Raw genomic sequence first — 17226 nt, 5'->3', positions numbered from 1 at the left:
TTTTTACTGCTGTGACTAAAGGCCCAACCAGAACAGCTGTAGAGGAGGAAAAGTTTACTTAAGCATTCATAGTTTCAGAGGTCTTGATCCATAGACAGCTGGCTGCCTGCCTAGGGACTTGAGGTGAGCCAGAACATCATGGCAGAAGAGCATGGCAGAGGGAAACAGCTCACATGATGATCAGGAAATAGAGAGACTCCACTCTCCAGATACAAAATATAGACCCCATAGCCACACCCCTAATGAACCACTTCCTCTAGCCACACCCCATCTGCCTGTAGTTACTACTCCATCAATCTCCTCAGGGATTAATTCATTGATTAAGTTAAGGCTATAACCCAATCATTTCTCCTCCAAACCGTCTTGCATTGTCTCACAGGTGAAACTTTGGGGGATACCACATCTGAACCATAACAATATCCAAGATGATCTTCATCTGTAACATTACTGTGTTTGAAAAAAAAAATTCTGCAAACCATCTTCCTTTGAATATTTTGGTAATATTTCTAGTTTTTTGTCACTTCTGGTGTATATTTAATACAGATACAATGAGACTTGCTCACTATGGATCTAATAGTGAAATAAGCTATATAAGATCAAAAAGATTGGGACCAAAATATCAGCCAGAGAACTCTGTAGCAAGAGTGTAAGTTTATTGGAACCTGCATAGTTAGAGAACTCTTGAGAATGATTAGTTCTTGTCATCAGATTTTTTTTTTTTTTTTTGCAGGGGTGGTGGGGATTGAACCCAGGGCCTTGTGCATGTGAGGCAAACACTCTACCAACTGAGCTATATCTCTAGTTCTTTTCATCAGAATTATAGAAATGGGCATATCAGCAAAGAATGAGGCTTTGTAGAGTATCTAAGAAGGTGAGATAAGAATGGAAGGTCTTTATGTGTATAATTGAATTAAAATCTGATTAATCAAAGCCAGTATATCCTTGTATTGCATACAACTGTGAACCATTTGAAATTATCCTTTGTAGGAGAGGTGGTTGCCAGTGTCTCTTCTCTAGCATCAACTTTGCATCCCAGAAATCACTTGGTGTATTTTGCAACTCGATGGTCCCTGTTGGTTCAACTCTATTTCCAACATGAGGCTTTTTTTTTTCAGACTTCTGAAAATGTATTTATTCCTCCTCTTGCTTTTGAGTTTCCTAAATTCCTTACCTGGATCAACCTATGGGCATTCATTTCTACAAATTTATATCTGTTATTTTTGTGTGTGATTCATCTCCCCATCTTGATTAAAAAGTCTTAGTTAGAGAGATGAATTTTCTTTGTGTTTTATACAGTGTTAAATTCTATGATGTGGACATAATAAATACTAAAGAAATATTTGTGGTTAGGTTAGTAAGTTTTTAGAGGGAAGAAAATATTAATGCAATTTGTCTGTTTGGACTTGGTGATTTGAAAATAAGGAATGCCACTATATTGACCAAGCAATTGCTAGTGATTAACCAAAGTTCAAGCATGTCAATCAAAAAAATTCATTTTAAAGCAAAGCCAATGAGACAACATTTGAGTCCATTGGTTCATGCATCATAATTATACCTGCTTTGCTTATTTCATTTTCTTTCAATCAAAATAGTTTTGCTGGTGTCAAAATACTGGAATTTCCAATGTATAAGAATCACTCACAAATACACGTGGCTATTTAAGGAATATTTTAAGTAAGAGTTACTTGTCAAAATTCTCAGAATGTTAAACAGATGCCTTTATATTCAAAAACGAGTTTATGCCTCTGTTAAAATCTTATTGCCTTTCACAAAATCTAGTGATGTTCTCTGATTATAAGGCTAACGTAAGTTAGTGTCTAATTTCTCTTTATATATCCTTGAATTTGGGGCTTGAGTTTTAAACAGTTGTAAGTGCCAGACAAGCAAGAGAAAGCCTGTCACGGATGTTCAGGGCCTGGGCTGTGGGCCTGCTCAATAGTGGAAGTTCCCTTGTTTGGCTCTCCAGAATGACACCTGGCCAGGGGACAGCTGGGCTGCTGAGTTATCTACTCAAGCAGTGGCTGAAAGTTTAGATATGGCTACTATTTGCTCCATTTCCAAGTGAAATTTAATGTAATTCAAGAGTGTCTGAAGTTTTTTATGAGGAACATTTATCTCTCAACATGTTTAACATACTCTTTCTTTTACTCTTTCTTTTCTCCTTCTCTTCCCATTTCTCTCTCCTTCTTCCCTCCCTCTCCTCTCTTCATTCCTCCCTTCATTCCTTCCTCCCTCCCTCCCTTCCTTCCTTCCCTGGCTGAGGATCAAACCCTGTGCTTCCTGCATGCTAGGCAACTGAGCTACACTCAGCCCCACATGCTTAACATTCTGACTTGGAAAGAAAGGAAGAACATGAGGCTCACCCTCTCTCCCGGAGCGCACCTGGGAGAGTGAGATTTGCCTTGTACATATAATTGCCCCGTGTGGTAGAGCAATGTGGGGACTTTTCCTCTGACTATGCCATTTTGCCTCTTTCCAAAGGACCTATAAAATACAAGATTCTTGGGTAGAAAACATCAAGATTGATAAATTTAGTGGGACTGGGAGAAAAATTATATAAATTTGTAGTAGTAGGGTTTCTTGTCCTCCCCGCTTTATTTTGGGGTAGATTTTTTGCATAGGACTATCTAGAACAGATTATCTGATGTTTCATGTTTTATAATTGATAAAACTGACTTCAAGTGCCTTTAAACATCCTATTTTTTGTTTTGTTTTTGTTTCCATCCCTTCCTATCGTGTTTTCAACAGCATTATTTTCTTGTGATGACATTTCAATAAAATCCAGCTTTAAATTGATTGTGATCTTAAATCCATCCCACTGGCTTCCCTGCCCACAGGTATTTATGCCACAGGCATCCCTTCCACTTGAAAGCATCTAGCTCATCCTTTCAAAAATCCCCGTATGGTGGTAGGGAAAGGAGTTCTGTTTCCTGCAGTTGCTCAGTGAGTTTCTAGCACCTTATACCTTCCTAGAAGTACAATGTATTGTCCTTCTTCTCCTCTGTGTGCCCTACCCTGATCTCTCCATATAAACACCCACATATTTTCAAGTGTGCATTGCTTCCACTTCCAATATGCAGCAGAACAATGTCCCTTGTACGTCTTTTAAAACTATTGATTTGTACTTGATATTTAGTCTTTTTTTTCTATTGTTTGAGATTCAATTTCTTTAAATAATTTGGAAAAATGTAATTTAAATAGAAACATGATCAATTCAGAACTTTGTATATAATGTTTAATATATTTTTTCAAATGCATGGCATTGTACACATAATTGATCATTTAAGAAATTTAAAAATCATGATGAATAAAGTAGTATGTTGAAAAAGCACTTAAAACTCTTCAGAAAAGCAGGACATCATATCAATCCAAGGTATATCAGGAAGGAACCGGCAACACCCATAAAGCTTTCTACTTGGGAATGTTGTTTCCTATGGAAATTCCCATTTGAAAGACCAGATTGATTAAAATAACCACTAAAATGTAACAAAAATTAGTGTAAGACATCATGTATCATTTTAGTAAACATTTATTGATTGTGTCAGGAACTAGGGATATTTAAAAAATAATCAGTCAGGGACATCCGCAGGACAGGATTAACATTTTTAGGTAACAGAATAGGAATTCTAAAAAACAAACAAACAAACAAAACTTTCTCTTATAAAGCTCTGCAAATGATTTATATTAAAACTGTTTTTTTTAAAGTAAAGTTGTTTAAAATAAGCAAAATGGTTTAATACCAAGCCACACAAGGGATTTAGAACCAGATTAAATAAGAAATCATAGCATTTGGAGTTTTCTTTCTCATATGCTAGGGATGCATAGAATTGAAATCCCAAACAGCCCATCAGGGATAAACTTGTTCATTTTTATATCAAACTGGGAAGCAAAGGCCAGCTCACATTACAAGGGAGGGGCCTAGAACGAACTGAAGTTCAAATTAACTGGCCTATGTTTTATCTGACAACTCCATTCCTGGGGAACCCAATAAGTGGTCGATGCTGCTGCTGCTACACAGAAACATGAATCAGGGAAGAAGGATAAAGAGTACTGGGAAGGTGGGAGAAGGCATTGCCATTTAAAATAAGGTGAGTGAGGCTGGTGTCTTAGTCTGTTTTTGCCACTATAACAAAATACCTTAGACTGGGTAATTTATAAACAGTAGAAATTTATTTACCATGGTTCTGGAGGCCGTGAAGCTCAAGATCAGGATGCCAGCAGATTCAGTGTCTAGTGAAGACTTGCTTTCTGTTCTATAGATGGTTTGTCTCTTGCTGCATCCTCACATACCAAAGGGGTATGACATCTTCCTTCCACCTGTGTTATAAGGGCGCTAATCTCATTCCCAAGAGGAGAGCTCACATGACTTAATCACTTCGAAAAGACCATACTTCAAAGTATGGAGTTATGTGGCTATCTAGGGAAAAGCATTTCAAAGGGAATAGCACATGCAAAGGATACCGAGTCAGAAGATTCCCGTTGACTTTCAAAGAATAGCAAGGAGGTAATATGGTCAGAGTGGAGTGCGCAAGAGGAGAACAATAGCATATGAGTGAGGTCAGAGAAGAAATAGGAGTCAGATGGTCTAAAGCCCTGTAAGCCATTATAAAGACCTTGTTTTTAACTCTGAGATGAAAAGTCATAGGAGGACTTTAACAGTAGTAGTGATATGACTTGAATTTATGTTTTAAAAGTGGCACTTTGGCTTGGAAACTAGTTAAAGCTATTATAGTAGTCCAGGTAGATGATGGTGGCATGTGTGTGTATATGTACACACACATGCATATTCACAATTCCCTTAAATATATATCTTTATAAAGATATATATTAAGATCTTTATAAAGATATATATCTTTATATATCTCTATCTATCTATATATCTTTATATATATATATATATATATATATATATATATACATATATATTTTTTAGACACACACACACACACACACACACACATAAAAATATATGTGAGTAAAGACCTGCAGGAGATGAAGAAGTGAGCCATGTGGATACCTGTGGAAGAAGGTTCTTCTATACTTGCTTCTTAGGTGCAGGCGAGCCATATACAGATGGAAAGTCAGATCTTAGCAGAGTTGGCATTTCCCAGAAGATACAGTTACATTACAGAAGATCAGAAGAGGTGAAGGTGTAGTGCCAGAGTGATCATAGAGCTGAACTTTGGAATCTAAGGTAGACAGGTGTGAAGTAAAGATATGAAAGCAGCCTGGAAGATTCATGGACTGCAGATCCTGGTGGGATTTCACAAACAAACTCCTACTGAACAACTACCTTTGACCAGCTAGCCACTGGCACAAAAATAAGCACCATGGTACATAAGATTGTGCATAAAATGGCATGACCAGAGGGCTAATATAGTAAGTAAACTGAAAAGGATACTAAAGAGAAAGAAATAACCAAAGGCAGGGCCTGAGTGTATAGAATTAGGACAAATATCCAAGCATAACATTCTGTTTTCAGAACCATAATAAACCATGCTTAAACATGTCCTTTATCCAAACAGAGTTAACATAACTCAAATTCACAGACACCTGCCTGGTGTTGCTGAACACGGGCACTGTTCATGCTCTGTGGTGAATAGGAAGCTGTAGGGACATCTGAGTCCCTGCTCAAGGAATTATCAGTCCATATTATCTCTGGGTAGATTTTCCCTCTTTTCTCCCTCCTTTCCTGTCTTTAGTCCCTGAAACCTTATGGTGGAAATGAGGAGGAAATATCAAATGAAACCTTTGAGATAGTCATTTGTTGATTTAAAAATATAGTCACTGAGAATCAGAAGTTTTGCCAAAGAGGAAAAGCTCCCTTGAAAGCCTCATGATTGAGATAACATGGGGAAGATGGGTGAATCTGACTGGGGACATCAGGGCAGACTTCAAGATGGAGGTGACTTACGATTATCAGTAGAGACCGACTAAAAGTTATACCAGTGTTATAGAGAGAGGTTGCAGCCTGTTCAGACTGTTGAAGGACCTCTCTTGTCTACCATCTTCTCATGCTGGATCTCTAGTTCACTTGCCTCACTTTTCCAAGGACTGACTGATGGCTTCTGTTCTTTTGAATGCAAGTTTCTGCCTTTAAAAAATCAAATAATTTTAAAATACTATTTATTATAGATAATCTTAAGGTAACATTCTTTATTTGGTTCATTTATAAACCTCTTAGCTGTGATTCTCAGTTTTTTTTTCCCTTTTATTAGTGCTGTGTGACCTTTACATTTGCCCATTACTCACTTTTTTTGGATCTTATTCTGTATGAGAAGCAGAATAACATCCAAGAGCAGCTGCAGTCCTCGGACACCATTTCACACACGAGGAAATAGTTCTGGAGGAATAATGCCATTTACGACTTATCTTCCTTCCTTTTATAGATAAATAAAAGTTGATGGCACACGCTTGGTTTTGAGTTGTTTTGAAATCACTTACTACCTTGAACAATCTTAAGCATTGCTATTTGGATGTAATATTGTGCTGTATACTTTCAGGCAGGAAAAATATGAGCAAGAGCTTATTTCACAATGGGAGATTAGCTGTGGCTGATGTTATGTCTCCAAAATATACTTTAATCCCATAAAAACTAGTTCTTCACTCCTTTCCTGGTAGGTGGAGAATTCTCTCAATCCTAACCCGTTTTACTTCTACTGTTGATTCTTTCTTTTACTCTCCTTCAGGCATGGGTGAAGGGGACACTAAAGTTTTATTTAAACAAATGTGAGATAGGTATGAATAAGCTCTCAACTCAAAGATTCTTTGAAGAAGAAAAAATACATTTTCCCTGCTGGAAGATGTTATTAAGAGATTAAATGAATGCAGAAAAGTATTTCTTTTAATAAAAAATCCATTTAATTTCTAAAGAAGTATAAGACTTTGTATAATGTACTATAGAAAAAGAGATGGTGCAACTGGCTTTGGATGGATATTGGATCATTCTTCTCTGGCTACATAAAACTCTGTAAATGAGTGACAAGCAGATGGTGTCTCATTATCTCCAACAGAGATCCTTGAATGCAGCCTGTAAGCTTTTGAATAGTCTGTTTTTGTATGTAAGTGAATAACTTTTGAGCTCAATATTTTTTTCCTTCTTCTTCTTTGCTCTATGTGTTACTAGGCTCTTTTAACTCTGAAAATCAAATTGATTCCTATCTCTATACTTGGAAAAAAGCTCACTTAAAATAAAGGACATATATTTCAAAGTATGGATTTGAAGCCACAATAACTAGCATATGAGTGTGAATTTGAAAAATGGACTCAATAACAAATAGAACCTTATAGACACAAGCAAATTAATTATTGCAGAAGCTTATTCTAGTGGGTATTATGGTTTTTGAATGCTAGGGATAATCCCTTTAAGGGTGGGATCCATGTATGACTCATTTCTTGATTTCTTATTCTCCCCCACCCCAACACCTTGCACAATACCATCTAGAAGGAATTTCATTAATTTTGTTCAATGACTGAAAATAATCGGCTTCAGTTAAATTGATTTTACATTTGAACTTTTGGTGCATTTACTGGTCCTAGTACATCTTGAAACATGCTTACTGAATTTATAATTATAGTAGTTTAATATTTCTAGGAGAATTCTGTTTTGATATAACATAGTCCTTTAGTAAAGTGTTAACTACAGGCATTTCTGAGTATAGTTTAGATTTCATAATTTTGAAGTTTTTTTTATATAAATAAATGAGCAAATAAAAATGATTCCTGTCATGCTTCATTGCTTAGTGGAGTGCCCAGAATATTCAAGATTTATAATTCAGATTGATAGCATTTCTCGTTGCCTTAGTCAATTATAGGTGCCATAATGAAACAGTGCAGACTGGGTGGCTAAAACAACAGACATTTGCTTCTCACAGTTCTAGAGGCTGGGAAGTTCAAGATAAGGACCAGCATATTTGGTTCCTAGTGAGGGCTCTTTTCCTGTCCAGTAGATGGCGGTCTTCTTATGTGGGTCACATGACTTTTCCTTGTGTGTGTGTGTGTGTGTGTGTGTGTATGTGTGTGTGTGTGTGTATAGAGTGGAGGCTCTATGGTGTCTCTTATAAGGGCACTAATCTCATAATGAGGTCCCACCCTCATGATCTTATTTAACCCTGATCACTCCCTAAAAGCTTTATCCCCAAATACCATCACGTTGGGGGTTAAGGCTTCAACATGTGAATTGTTGTTCCTGGCTGCTTATCAATAGCCACTATCCCTACTTTTCCGAGTCAGCTTCTTTTGCCTCTGACATTCCTGCTAATTCAAAAGGTGAGCCCAGTGGGAAAAAAAAAAAGAAACTCATTGTTGAGAGAAGAGTATGAAATAAAAGTATAAAAATTAGACCACTCTTTGAAGTATTCATGATTTTATTATCTTAACTACCAAAAAAATATTTGTTAAAGTAAAATCCAAAATGATATGACGCTTAGGCAGACAAAGAATGTCAATCCATGCACTGAAGTGGATTTGGGTGCTGGCCAAGGGATTTCTGGAGCAGCCCAGTTGATGCAGCTGGGGCAAATGCCAGTCCCACAGATGGATGGTCATGGATATGTGGCGTACTTTTCTAATAACAGTTGTGTGGGGGCTGGCTGCTGGGAGGTATGTGCTCCTGTTTCCAGGTGGTGTCTGCCACTGAAAGAGCCCATGGCTGTGTCTCTGTGTGGTTATTCACTAATTATGGTGGCCACAAAACCCCAGCAGCTGCTTCATTTAAATAACCCAGACAGACAAAGCATGAGAAGCTTTCTCCTGAGACTCCTCAGGTCATTCTGCCTGGGGTGGGAAGACAGCTCATTAGCTAAGATTTTTATACTGGCTCTGTAGTGATGATATGGACATTGTGATTCTAGAGTGTGGCTTCAGGGATGTACAGGCTTATTCAGTGGCAAAATAGTATATGTTACTTTAAAATGATAATAAAGTTAGTGTAGTGACTTTTCCACTAGATAAAACCCCTTGATATGTCCTTGTCACCCCTGATAGATAGTCCTTCTAGATTTAATATGATGTCAGAATAGCATTTTCTAATGTATTTTGTCAATCAGGTTTTGAGTTTTCTTTCTCAAAAATGTCACTTGTGCAAGTTATGGCACCAGATAAAGGCCAACCATAGGATAAGGATCAAGTAATTAAGTTAGCTGGTTCTACACTTGAGAGTATTTCTTGAGGAATCTTCTAGTTCTAAGAGTCTTTTTTTTTTTCTATGTGATCATTTGTTTCTGGAATTTTAAAGCCTGCAGTGGTTAGAAAAACCCACTAATGATTTAACTACTGTGTTATTATCCACACTAATAATTACCTCTGTTAATGGAAGATTTTTAAGGTCAGGAATCACTTATATTCTATTTTAAACAGTGAGCATTTTAATGAATGGAACAATTCTGAGTGAAATAGGTTTTTCTGAAAGCAGAGGCAAGATTGATATTAAGAGTAAAAGTCAGAGTACACAAAATGTAATCCTGACTTTAAGGCACAGGAAAAAAGTTCATCCTTTAAAAGCTGGGACCAGAGAAATGCCATATTTGTATCCAAGTTTTAGTAAATTGTTTTTTTCCTCTCATTTCCCTTAATTTTCCTGGAATAATGATTCTAATAACAGTAAAATATATCATGTTTCATGCTTAAGTTTAAGAACTATGATATGTATTTTACACTAATAATAATAATTGAAATAGCTAATAGTTATTGAAAATTCACTTTGTGTCAGGCACTGTTTCAAGTGCTTGATGTGGTATAATTATCTAAACCACATCAGCCTCACATGGTAAATGAGAAAGTTAAAGCCCAGAGAGGAAGGTGTGAACCAGCATCACTCAGTCAGGAGGTGTGGAGTCAGTCACTAAGTTTAGGCTCAAGGCTGGGTCTTCACCCTTACACACATGGTGTAGTCTCCTGTACACTATATTAGCCTCAAGGCCCCTTTGGTGCCTTTGTGTAAATTAGAAGAGGTGCATCTTCCTCAGTTAAAAAGAATACTCAAGAATAACAAATATTACAAAAATAAAACCATTCTCCTCGAATTACCCACACTGAATTGTTAAACATAAAACAACAAGTGCATGAGTAAGAGTTAGCCACAGAAACAGACCCTATTGTGTGTCTCTATTTCTGTTTATCATTTGTCTTTCCATCTATCCATGCATGCATCCATCCAATAGGATATGTGTGTGTGTGTGTGTGTGTGTGTGTGTGCGTGCATGTGTGTGCATGTGTAATAAGGAATTTGCTCCTATGTTATAAGAGCTGACAAGTTCCAGATCTGCAGGGTGAGTGGGTAGGCTGAACATATATAACTACAGAGCTGCTGTAGTTAATCTGAAAGCCTGCAGGCTGGAGACCAGGAAGGACAGAGTTTCAATTTCAGTATGAAATCAATGTTCCCTTTGAAAGTAGCTGGGCAAAAATAATTCTCTCTCACTTGAAAGAGAGTCAAAACTTATACTACTGATGTGATAAGTTCCACCCACATTAAGGAGGGTGGTCTGCTTTACTCAGTATTTTAACAAATATTATTGTTGCCTGAAAAGACTCTCATAGGAACACCCAGAATAATGTTTTATCAAATATCTGGGTGATGTAATAAAGTTGACACATAAAGTTAACCATTATAAGCTATTTTGATTTTTAATCAAACTTTGGAAAAATGAGCACTGAAATACATAAATTTGTTTCAAAATAAACATCTTGCTTTTATAGAAATTAAATTACATATTGATACTGAATTCTTTCTCCAATCTTTCCTTTATGTAGAAATGGTTGCTAGATTTGACAGTTTCGTTTATAAAATTTTAGGTCAAGGAGGAACCCCTATGCTGTTGTTAATCTATTTTGGATATTAATCCTTTACCAGATACATGGTACATAAATATTTTCTTCCATTCTGTAGTGTTTAATTTTGTTGAGTTTTTTTTCCACGCAGAAACTTTTTAATTTGGCATAGTACCACTTGTTTACTTTTGATTTGTTGCCTGTCATGGACTACACTTTGAGTAGCAAATATGTAGACTACTGAAAAGACCCAGGAGATATTTGATTATTATAAATAAGCATTTTATTCCAAATGTTATGTTCAACCTGAGAAAAAATTGATATCAAAATTTCATTTTGGATCATAGCCGGACTGATAATGAGATTTTTAGGTGAATTAAACTTCTTACCATATTTACGGTAACTCAGTATTGGAGAAGTTACATCAGAGTCAAGAAACTGCAATTGGTTTAGCACCAATATTATGATTTTAATAAACAGACTCGTTTCGTGTTTCTTCAAAGAATTTCTTATTCCATTTGATTCGTTCATGGAGATCTATTGATTGAATTTTGGTTTGTACACATTTTACATATAACATTAAATAATGTCTATGTAGCAGGAGGCTGCAATATTTTAACAGCAGTTGAAGTTTGTACTTCCATACTTTCTGTAATAAAAACAATCAATTGCCATATTAAGTAGAGGATTATATAGTAATGTTTAATTTATGTATAAGTAATACTTACTTTGTACATTATTAATGGGAAATGAATATTTGTGGTTACATAGTGATTTACATCATCATGAAAGTATTTGTGGATTTAAATTAAGAACTCAGCAATAATATTCTGATAAAAATAAGCAAACAGCAGATGACATGAACGGCACTAGACAGCATCAGATTTAACTTGTGCACTTGTAGCAATAGAGGATTATTTTCCTCCCATTTTCATATACTTATGTATCAGTACACTAGTCAGAAATAGAATTCCTTGTGTAAAAATGCAAGTATTTGAGATGTTTGACCAACAAGACCTTGGATTAGCAAAATCATTCATCCTTTGTTAGGGAGTGGTTTCAATGTACTTTCGATTTTTAAAATGAGATACAGAGTGCCTGCAAGCTAGGCCAACCTGCAAGCCACGGGCGGGCGGGTCAGGCCCAGCAACCAGCCAAGTGACTGCAGCTACACGCGCTGGCGGGGAACGCGGACGGGACCCACTAGGACAGGTCCGGCGGACGGCTGAGGGCTAGGCCCGTCCCCTCCCCCAGTGTCTGCAGGTAGGCGGGGGACTGTGAACACCAGCAGAGCGGGCCCAAAGCCTGCTGAGGGGCGGAACCGGCCCCTCCCCCAGTGCCTGCAAGCTAGGCGAACCTGCAAGCCATCGGGAGGTTAGGCCCAGCAACCTATGGAGTGACACAGGTGCCCCTGGCGCCTGCTGGGTAGGTGGACCTTTGACCGACCAGCAAAGCAGACCTAGGGCCTGCCAGCATGGTAGACAGATCACACTAATTGGAGGAGGATCACAGCCACTACTTGCCCTGCAAGGGTGATTTTTCAACTATACAAGAGCAATATAAATAAATAGAGGGGGAAAATATCAAAGACACAACAATTTCACCAAGCAGAAAGAAACGCCAGCAGTATGAAACGACAAGGAAAGAAAGGACCACAGGCAATGCAGGTCAACTCAACTTTAGAAGAGGTAATAGCTGCAACAGATGGAATGTCAGATAGAGAGCTCAGGACATACATGCTTCAGATGATCTGGAGTCTCAAGGAAGACATGAGACAGCAAAATCAGACAATGAAAGATCACATTGACAAACAAATCCAGGAAGTAAAAGATCAATTTCACAGGGAGATAGAGGTAATAAAAAACAAACAAATAGAAATACTAGAAATGCAGGAAACAATAAACCAACTTAAAAACTCAATTGAGAATACTACCAGCAGAGTGGATCACTTAGAAGATAGAACATCAGACAATGAAGACAGAGTATTTCAACTTGAAAAGAACATAGATAGCTCAGCAAGTCTACTAAGAAACCATGAGCAGAACATTCAAGAGCTATGGGATAATATCAAAAGACCAAACTTAAGAGTCATTGGGATACAGGAAGGCACAGAGCTCCAAACCAAAGGATTAAGCAATCTATTCAGTGAAATAATACAAGAAAACTTCCCATACTTGAAGAATGAGACAGAATCCCAAATCCTAGAAGCCTACAGATCGCCGAATGTGCAAAATCATAAGAGATCCACACCTAGACACATTATAATGAAGATGTCCAACATACAGAATAAGGAGAGAATTTTAAAAGCTACAAGGGAAAGGAAGCAGATTACATTTAGGGGTAAACCAATCAGAATAACAGCTGATCTCTCAACACAGACTCTAAAAGCTAGAAGATCCTGGAATAACATATTTCAAACGCTTAAAGAAAATGGATTCCAACCAAGAATCTTGTATCCGGCGAAATTAAGCTTCAGGTTAGAAGATGAAATTAAAACCTTCCACGATAAACAAAAGTTAAAAGAATTCGCAGCTAGAAAACCATCTCTTCAAAAAATCCTTGGCAAAACATTACAGGAAGAGGAAATAGAAAATAACATTGATAACCAACAATGGGAGGTAGGACAGTAAAGGGGGGAAAGTAGTCAAAGAGGATAACAAATCAGGTTTAGTAACATCAATAAACAAATATGGATAGAAGAACAAACCATATCTCAATAATAACCCTAAATGTTAATGGCTTAAACTCACCAATTAAGAGACACAGGCTAGTAGAATGGATCACAAAACAAGACCCAACAACATGCTGTCTACAGGAGACGCATTTGATAGGAAAAGATGTACATAGACTGAAGGTGAAAGGTTGGGAAAAATCATATCACTCATATGGACCACGGAAACAAGCAGGAGTGTCCATACTCATATCTAATAAAATAGATTTCAAGCCAAAGCTAATCAAAAGGGATAAAGAAGGACACTTCATACTGCTCAAGGGAACCCTACACCAACAAGACATAACAATCATAAATATATATGCCCCAAATAATGGTGCAGCCGTGTTCATCAAGCAAACTCTTCTCAAGTTCAAGAGTCTAATAGACCACCATACAGTAATCATGGGAGACTTCAACACACATCTCTCACCACTGGACAGATCTTCCAAACAAAAGTTAAATAAGGAAACTATAGAACTCAATAACACAATTAACAACCTAGACTTAATTGACATATATAGACTATACCACCCAACATCAAGTAGCTACACTTTTTTCTCAGCAGCACATGGAACCTTCTCAAAAATAGACCATATACTATGTCACAGGGCAACTCTTAGACAATACAAAGAGGTAGAGATAATACCATGCATCTTGTCTGATCATAATGGAATGAAACTGAAAATCAATGATAAAAGAAGAAAGGAAAAATCAAACATCACCTGGAGAATGAACAATAGGTTGCTGAGTGATCAATGGGTTTTAGAAGACATCAAGGAGGAAATTAAAAACTTCCTAGAGTTAAATGAAAACACAGACACAACATATCGGAATCTATGGGACACATTGAAAGCAGTTCTAAGAGGAAAATTCATTGCTTGGAGTTCATTCCTCAAAAAAAGAAAAAAACCAACAAATAAATGATCTCATACTTCATCTCAAAAGCCTAGAAAAAGAAGAGCAAAACAACAGCAAAAGAAGTAGAAGGCAAGAAATAATTAAAATCAGAGCTGAAATTAATGAAATTGAAACAAAAGAAACAATTGAAAAAATTGACAAAACTAAAAGCTGGTTCTTTGAAAAAATAAATAAAATTGACAGACCCTTAGCCATGCTAACGAAGAGAAGAAGAGAGAGAACCCAAATTACTAGCATACGGGATGAAAAAGGCAATATCACAACAGACACTTCAGAAATACAGAAGATAATCAGAAATTACTTTGAATCCTTATACTCCAATAAAATAGAAGATAGTGAAGGCATAGATAAATTCCTTGAGTCTTATGATCTGCCCCGATTGAGCCAGGAGGATATAGACAACCTAAACAGACCAATAACAATAGAGGAAATACAAGAAACCATCAAAAGACTACCAACTAAGAAAAGCCCAGGACCGGATGGGTATACAGCAGAGTTTTACAAAACCTTTAAAGAGGAACTAACACCAATACTTTTCAAGCTATTTCAGGAAATAGAAAAAGAGGGAGAACTTCCAAATTCGTTCTACGAGGCCAACATCACCCTGATTCCGAAACCAGACAAAGACACTTCAAAGAAAGAAAACTACAGACCAATATCTCTAATGAACCTTGGTGCAAAAATCTTTAATAAAATTCTGGCGAATCGGATTCAAATACATATCAAAAAAATTATACACCATGATCAAGTAGGATTCATCCCTGGTATGCAAGGTTGGTTCAATATACGGAAATCAATAAATGTTATCCACCACATCAATAGACTTAAAAATAAGAACCATATGATCATCTCGATAGATGCAGAAAAAGCTTTCGACAAAGTACAGCATCCCTTTATGTTCAAAACTCTAGAAAAATTAGGGATAACTGGATCATACCTCAACATTGTAAAAGCAATCTATGATAAGCCACAGGCCAGCATCATTCTGAATGGAGAAAAATTGAAGGCATTCCCTCTAAGATCTGGTACAAGACAGGGATGCCCTCTCTCACCACTTCTGTTCAACATAGTCCTCGAAACACTGGCCAGAGCAATTAGGCAGACGAAAGAAATTAAAGGCATAAAAATAGGAAAAGAAGAACTTAAATTATCACTATTTGCAGATGATATGATTCTATACCTAGCAGACCCAAAAGGGTCTACAAAGAAGCTATTAGAGCTAATAAATGAATTCAGCAAAGTGGCAAGATATAAGATCAACACGCATAAATCAAAGGCATTCCTGTATATCAGCGACAAATCCTCTGAAACGGAAATGAGGACAACTACTCCATTCACAGTATCCCCCCAAAAAATAAAATACTTGGGAATCAACCTAACAAAAGAGGTGAAAGATTTATACAATGAAAATTACAGAACCCTAAAGAAAGACATAGAAGAAGACCTTAGAAGATGGAAAAACATGGATAGGCAGAACTAACATCATCAAAATGGCGATATTACCAAAAGTCCTATATAAGTTCAATGCAATGCCAATCAAAATCCCAACAGCATATCTTGTAGAAATCGATAAAAGAATCATGAAATTCATATGGAATAATAAAAGACCCAGAATAGCAAAAACAATACTAAGCAGGAAGTGTGAATCAGGCGGTATAGCGATACCAGACTTCAAACTATACTACAGAGCAATAGTAACAAAAACAGCATGGTACTGGTACTAAAACAGGTGGGTGGACCAATGGTACAGAATAGAGGACACAGTAACCAATCCACAAAACTACAACTATCTTATTTTTGATAAAGGGGCTAAAAGCATGCAATGGAGGAAGGATAGCATCTTCAACAAATGGTGCTGGGAAAACTGGAAATCCATTTGCACCAAAATGAATCTGAATCCCTATCTCTCGCCGTGCACAAAAGTTAACTCAAAATGGATCAAGGAGCTTGATATTAAATCAGAGACACGGCATCTGATAGAAGAAAAAGTTGGTTATGATCTACACGCTGTGGGATCGGGCTCCAAATTCCTCAATAGGACACCCATAACGCTAGAGTTAACAAATAGAATCAACAAATGGGACTTACTCAAACTAAAAAGTTTTTTCTCAGCAAAAGAAACAATAAGAGAGATAAACAGGGAGCCTACATCCTGGGAACAAATCTTTACTCCACACACTTCAGATAGAGCCCTAATAACCAGAATATACAAAGAACTCAAAAAATTAGACAATAAGATAACAAATAACCCAATCAATAAATGGGCCAAGGACCTGAACAGACACTTCTCAGAGGAGGACATACAATCAATCAACAAGTACATGAAAAAATGCTCACCATCGCTAGCAGTCAGAGAAATGCAAATCAAAACTACCCTAAGATACCATCTCACTCCAGTAAGACTGGCAGCCATTAGGAAGTCAAACAACAATAAGTGCTGGAGAGGATGCGGGGAAAAGGGCACTCTTGTTCATTGCTGGTGGGACTGCAAATTGGTGCAGCCAATTTGGAAAGCAGTATGGAAATTTCTTGGAAAGCTGGGAATGGAACCACCATTTGACCCAGCTATTCCCCTTCTCGGTCTATTCCCTAAAGCCCTAACAAGAGCATGCTACAGGGACACTGCTACATCGATGTTCATAGCAGCTCAATTCACGATAGCAAGACTGTGGAACCAGCCTAGATGCCCTTCAATAGATGAATGGATAAAAAAAATGTGGCATTTATATACTATGGAGTATTACTCTGCATTAAAAAATGACAAAATCATAGAATTTGGAGGGAAATGGATGGCATTAGAGCAGATTATGCTAAGTGAAGCTAGT

This window comes from Urocitellus parryii, chromosome 6 (assembly GCF_045843805.1).
Source record: "Urocitellus parryii isolate mUroPar1 chromosome 6, mUroPar1.hap1, whole genome shotgun sequence".
NCBI lineage: Eukaryota > Metazoa > Chordata > Mammalia > Rodentia > Sciuridae > Urocitellus > Urocitellus parryii.
This window is presented reverse-complemented; position numbering follows the sequence as displayed.